The sequence below is a fragment of the Chiloscyllium plagiosum genome, chromosome 9 (genome assembly GCF_004010195.1).
Source record: "Chiloscyllium plagiosum isolate BGI_BamShark_2017 chromosome 9, ASM401019v2, whole genome shotgun sequence".
NCBI classification, from domain to species: domain Eukaryota; kingdom Metazoa; phylum Chordata; class Chondrichthyes; order Orectolobiformes; family Hemiscylliidae; genus Chiloscyllium; species Chiloscyllium plagiosum.
In genome coordinates this window covers 94,952,337-94,958,336 of record NC_057718.1, presented here as the reverse complement: position 1 = coordinate 94,958,336, position 6,000 = coordinate 94,952,337, and the positions used below count along the sequence as shown (strand labels likewise).

General features: G+C 46.1%; 1 protein-coding gene and 1 long non-coding RNA gene across 5 annotated transcripts in view; one reads left to right on the top strand and one right to left on the bottom strand.

The window, feature by feature from the left end:
* The window catches only part of gzf1 (GDNF-inducible zinc finger protein 1), a 40,177-nt gene extending 39,507 nt beyond the window's left edge, over window positions 1-670 (bottom strand). For 3 of the 4 annotated variants that reach the window (XM_043696561.1, XM_043696559.1, XM_043696560.1), the window contains exon 1: window positions 290-666. The gene's annotated coding sequence lies outside the window, so the exon portion shown is untranslated. Of the gene's footprint in view, window positions 1-289 lie in introns of all 4 variants that reach the window. The other variant, XM_043696562.1, reaches the window with a different exon arrangement.
* A 101-nt stretch (window positions 671-771) lies between these two features.
* Window positions 772-6,000, top strand: part of LOC122553073 — a 64,536-nt gene continuing 59,307 nt past the window's right edge. The window contains exons 1-2 of the long non-coding RNA XR_006312612.1: window positions 772-856; window positions 1,699-1,799. This is a non-coding gene — a long non-coding RNA (uncharacterized LOC122553073). The remainder of the gene's footprint in view (window positions 857-1,698; window positions 1,800-6,000) is intronic.

Here is a 6,000-nt window from a genome sequence, read left to right as displayed (position 1 = left end):
CAATCAAACCCACCCCGACACTCCCAGTCATACCCCTCCCCCACACTGAGTTCCTCCAAACCGAATGGCCGCCTTTGCTACTCCCTCAATCTGTCCGCCCTCAGACAACAATGCCTCACCGACCACTGCCCTTAAGGCTGTCACAGTCTCTCCCCAGCCCTTCCTCCAGGGCCCAGACTTCACTTGCCCTCAGCCCGAAAGGGAAGGGAGGTACCACCGAGCGCACCGTACTCTGCTCCCGCCACCCGAACGGGAAAACGTTTCCCTTCCCCGCCCGGGACAGACTGACCTGCTCTCGGCTCCCTCGGTCTCCGACGGCCCGGGGCAGTGTGAAGAGTTGTAGAGAGGTGCTTGTGTATGTGGAGATATGGAAGTTATTGGGCGGGGGATAGTGCAGGGGGGAGGGGGAAGGCGGTGGTTTCCCACACCCAAACACCTCCTTTCCCCCCCCCACCCGCGGGCCAGCGGGTTCTAGGTCGCCATCGGACGCCTCTCGCGCAGGGCCCCTCTCCCTCGGCGCGAGCAGGCGGCGAGCTTTCCGGGGAGGTGTGGACGACGCGACGCAGCAGCGCGTGCGCGCTCACGCACCAACTGTCAGGGTCTAACCACCAAACGGCCGCGCCTCGCGCTCCCCTCGCTCCTGCGCACAGACGCCGGCCCTTCCGCACGACGCAAGCGCAGTTGAGCGCGGCCGCCCATCGCCTGTTCTCCACACCCCGCCCGTCAAAACCAAGACCTCACTGCGCCTGCGTTTCGCCCTTTGCCCCCTGCCGGCGATTGGGTGAGGTTTAGAGACGCATTTGCGAGCACTGTCAATAAATCTAGAAAAACGGTTCGAGTCCTGCGTTGGCAAATGGTGGGATTTGAATTTGGAAATCTGCAATTATTAAGAGTCTGACAATGACCATGAAACCATTCTCCATTCTGAGGGAAAAAAAATTGGTTCACCAATGTCCTTTTAGGTTAAGAAAGGGCTGTCTTTAGCTGGTATACATGAGACTCCAGGCCCCACAGTAACGTGGCTGACTCTTAACATAGGTACAGGAGCTTCCCTGCTCAACACCCCTACTCTCTGGGTACATGTTGCCAGCTGAGAAGTATTACACAGTTTGTAGAGTTTCAGGTGAAGCTGGTCATTTCTGGGTCCTTCCCAAATTAAAGAAGTAAAGATGGAAGTGGTTTTAGCAAGTTTTGAGACTTGTAGCTCAGGTTGAGGTTCTGAATGTAAGTTTGCTTGCTGAGCTGAAAGGTTCGTTTTCAGACGTTTTGTCAACACACTAGGTAACATCTTCAGTAAGCCTCCGAATGAAGCATTGGTGGTGTAGCCTGCTTTTTATTCATATGTTTGAGTTTCCTAGGGTTGGTGATGTCATTTCCTGTGGTGACATCATTTTCGGTTCTTTTTCTCAGAGGGTGGTAAATGGGATCCAAGTCAATGTGTTAGTTGATAGAGTTCCGGCTGGAATGCCATGCATCTAGGAACTCTGTTTGGCTTGTCCTCAGATGGATGTGTTATCCCAGTCAAAGTGGTATCCTTCCTTATCTGTATGTAAGGATATTAGTGAGAGAGAGTCATGTATCGTGGTGGCCAGTTTTCTGTCTGTTGTGGAATGTAGTGTTTGTTACAGTTCTTGCACAGTATTTTGTAAATGACATTAGTTTTGCTTTTGGTTTTCTATTTCTCAAATCAATCTACAGGGAGAAATAAAGGGCACTACCATTGAAGCCTGCCAAGATGGAACAATGGAGAGGAAATGGCCTGATGGTATTATTTCTGGACTGTCAATCCAGGGACACAGGTAATGCTCTGGGAACCCAGGTTTGAATCCTGCCACAGCAGATGGTGGAATTTGAACTTAATGAAAATCTGGAATTAAGAGCTCTACTGACCATGAAACCACTGCCGTTTGTTATGACACGGTGTAAACCCCCTGCTAATTTAAACCAGCAACACAGAAAAGATTTAACCTATGCTGTAATCTGTTAAAATTCGAGAGGCCAAGAACTATCCTGTGGTCACCATGGTAGGCACAGAAAGTGCTATCAAATGTTGATAGGGCAGTCATTCGAGCGAGACGTCACCGTCACAAGGACTTGTGATGTGCCCGAGGTTATCTCGAGTCACCAGAGCTGCTGGGTGAGCCTGGATTGGTTTTGGTCTGATAAGTGCATGCATCCCTGCACAGGTCAGCACTCGTTTGCATTTATTAGCTCTAGAATTACCACAGTTAACCAAGTAATGTTTGGAGCGATCAAAGGAACCATAACTGATTTAATGAGCCATTCGCAGTTTTACTGTACTTAGACATGAGTGGCTTAATCTTTAAGACAAGCATATGCTACTGGCAGGATCAATGAGGTTGAATATTGCATGCAATTCTGGTCTCCTTCCTGTCGGAAAGATGTGAAACTTGAAAGGGTTCAGAAAAGATTTACATGGATGTTGCCAGGGTTGGAGGATTTGAGATGTAGGGAGAGGTTGAATAAGCTGGGGCTGTTTTCCCTGGAGTGTCGGAGGCTGAGGGGTGACCTTATAGAGTCTATAAAATCATGAGAGGCATGGATAGGATAAATAGACAAAATCTTTTCCCTGGGGTGGGGAGTCTAGAACTAGAGGGAATAGGTTTAGGGTGAGAGGAGAAAGATATAAAAGAAACCTAAGAGGCAACTTCTTCACTCAGAGGGTGGTACGTGTATGGAATGAGCTGCCAGAGGAAGTGGTGGAGTCTAGTACAACTGCAACATTTAAAAGGCATTTGGATGGATATATGAATAGGAAGGGTTTGGAAGGATATGGGCCAGGTGCTGGCAGGTGGGACTACATTGGGTTGGGTTATCTGGTTGGAATGGACGAGTTGGACCGAAGGGTCTACGTCCGTGCTATACATCTCTATGACTATCCCAAAGTTGTTAAAAAATTAACAACTTTTTTTTTTCTTTGACAGTCTAATAGAGAATAGTTAACTAACAACTGGTTACAAATCCTTTCTCAAACCTATCTTTTACTTACCATTCTTTAATACTGGTCTGATAAAAACCCCTGATTAAGCTTTACCAAAAAATTCAAATTTAAAAACCAGCCAGCTGTCAAATCTTATCTTTATATCTTCTTCTGTCTTCTTCTTTGGACTTCTGTTCCACAGGTTGTTGATAGATAAAGGTACCTTTATGAGAGCTATTCTGCGGGCAGTCTGCATATATTGGGAGCTTGGCAGTTCTCCTCCAATTGCTCAACTTATCATCAGATCGTTCACTGGTTTTAATAGTGTCAAAATACCAAATTTAAACTTGATTGGAGTTTAGTATCATGAGGCATAATTTAAACTGGTTGGCTGAATTTGAATTTGTTTTGGTCTCATAGCAACTCAGGTACTGCTAGCTGCTGGACCAAATGTTACATTGTAAATTCTCCAGCACTCTGTGTGCTTGCTAAGTCCTTCAACTCTCTTGAATTACAGTACCCCTTCTACCTTCATAACATTTTGTCAAGAAAATCCCATCAGATTCACGAATGCCCTTTAGGGAAGAAAATGCCATCCTTACCTGCATTTGGCCTACATGTGACTCCAGACCCACAAAAATATAGTTGACTCTTAAATGCCCTCTGGATCGTCAGGGATGGAGAATAAATGCTGGCCTAGCCAGTGACGTCCTCATGCCACAAATGAATTTAAGGGACTCATGTCCAGAATCACCACTATACATTGTACAAGGCAAAAAACCTTGCATTTGTCAGATACGCCTGGTTACAAAAATTGGAGCGGACTCAAGCAGGAGTTTACAAGACATCCTGGACAAGTATAAAGATGACTTCACAGGAATCCTGGTGGAAATGAAAGGAGTTGAAATTAAAATACTGCTGAAGTCAGATGTTCAACCATCGAGTCTGGAGGTGCATCCACTACGGTACGCCATTTAGTCTAAAGCAGAGGTGGAACTGGAATAGAACATGACAGTGCAGTACAAGCCCTTCAGCCTTCGATGTTTCACCGAGCTGTGAAACCAATCTGAAGCCCATCTAACCTCCACTATTCCATTATCATCCATATGTTTATTCAATCTATTTAAATACCCTTAAGGTTGGAAAGTCTACCACTGATGCTAGCAGGGTGTTCCATGCCCTTACTACTCTCTGAATAAAGAAACTTAGTCTGACATCTGTCCTATCACTCCTCAATTTAAATCTATGTCCTCTCATGCTAGCCATCGCCATCCAAGGAAAAAGGCTCTCCCTGTCCACCCTATCTAATCCTCTGATCATCTTGTATGTCTCTACTAAGTCTCCTTTCAACCTTCTTTCTTACATAAACAGTCACAAGTCCCTCAGCCTTTCCTGATAAGACCATCCCTCCATACCAGGCAAAATCCTGGTAAACCTCCTCTGCATCCTTTCCAATGCTTCCACATCCTTCCTATAATGTGGTGACCAGAACTGTACACAATATTCCAAGTGTAGCTACACCAGAGTTTTATACAATTGCAACACGACCTCATGGCATCAAAATTCAATCCCTCTAACAATAAAAGTTAACACATCGTATGCCTTCTTAACAACCCTATCAACTTGGGTGGCAACTTTCAGGGATCTATGTACACGGATACCGAGATCTCTCTGCTCATCCACACTACCAAGAATTCAAAGTTTGTGCGAAGATTTGTAGCTCGGGTGCTCATTGTTGTGGTTCTGTTCGCCGAGCTGGAAGTTTTTGTTGCAAACGTTTCGTCTCCTGGCTAGGCGACATTATCAGTGCTTGGGAGCCTCCTGCGAAGCGCTTCTTTGATGTTTCCTCCGGTGTTATAGTGGTCTGTCCCTGCCGCTTCCAGTTGTCAGTTTCAGCTGTCCGCTGTAGTGGTTGGTATATTGGGTCCAGGTCGATGTGTTTGTTGATGGAGTTTGTGGATGAATGCCATGCCTCTAGGAATTCCCTGGCTGTTCTCTGTCTGGCTTGCCCTATGATAGTAGTGTTGTCCCAGTCGAATTCATGTTGCTTGTTGTCTGCGTGTGTTGTCTGCGTGTGTGGCTGCTAAGGATAGCTGGTCGTGTCGTTTCGTGGCTAGTTGATGTTCATGTATGCGGGTTGTTAGCTGTCTTCCTGTTTGTCCTATATAGTGTTTTGTGCATTCCTTGCATGGTATTTTGTACACTACATTGGTTTTGCTCATGTTGGGTATCGGGTCCTTCGTTCTGGTGAGTTGTTGTCTGAGCGTGGCTGTTGGTTTGTGTGCCGTTATGTGTCCTAGGGGTCGCAGTAGTCTGGCTGTCAGTTCCGAGATGCTCCTGATGTATGGTAGTGTTGCTAGTCCTTTTGGTTGTGGTATGTCCTTGTTCCGTGGTCTTTCTCTTAGGCATCTGTTGATGAAGTTGAGCGGGTCTCCGTTTTTGGCGAATACCTTGTATAGGTGTTCCTCTTCTTCTTTTTGCAGTTCTGGTGTACTGCAGTGTGTTGTGGCCCTTTTGAATAGTGTCCTGATGCAGCTTCGTTTGTGTGTGTTGGGGTGGTTACTTTCATAGTTTAGGACTTGGTCTGTGTGTGTGGATTTCCTCTCTATTCCCATTTGTGTGTGTGTGTGAGCAAGACGAAACGTTTGCAACAAAAACTTTCAGCTCGGCGAACAGAACCACAACAACTACCAAGAATCTTAACATTAGCCCAGTAATTTGCATTCCTGTTACTCCTTCCAAAGTGAATAATCTCACACCTTTCCACATTAAATTCCATTTGCCACCTCTCAGCCCAGCTCTGCAGCTTAGCTATGTCCCTCGGCACTGCTCACAACTCGGCAACATCCTTCAACACTCCCCACAACTCCACCGATCTCAGTGTCATCTGCAAATTTATTAACCCATCTTTCTACGCCCTCATCCACATCATTTATAAAAATGACAAACAGCAGTGGCCCGAAAACATAGCCTTGTGGTACACCACTAGAAATTGAATTCCAGGATGAACATTTCCCATCAACCACCACCCTCTGTCTTCTTTTCAGCTCACCAATTTC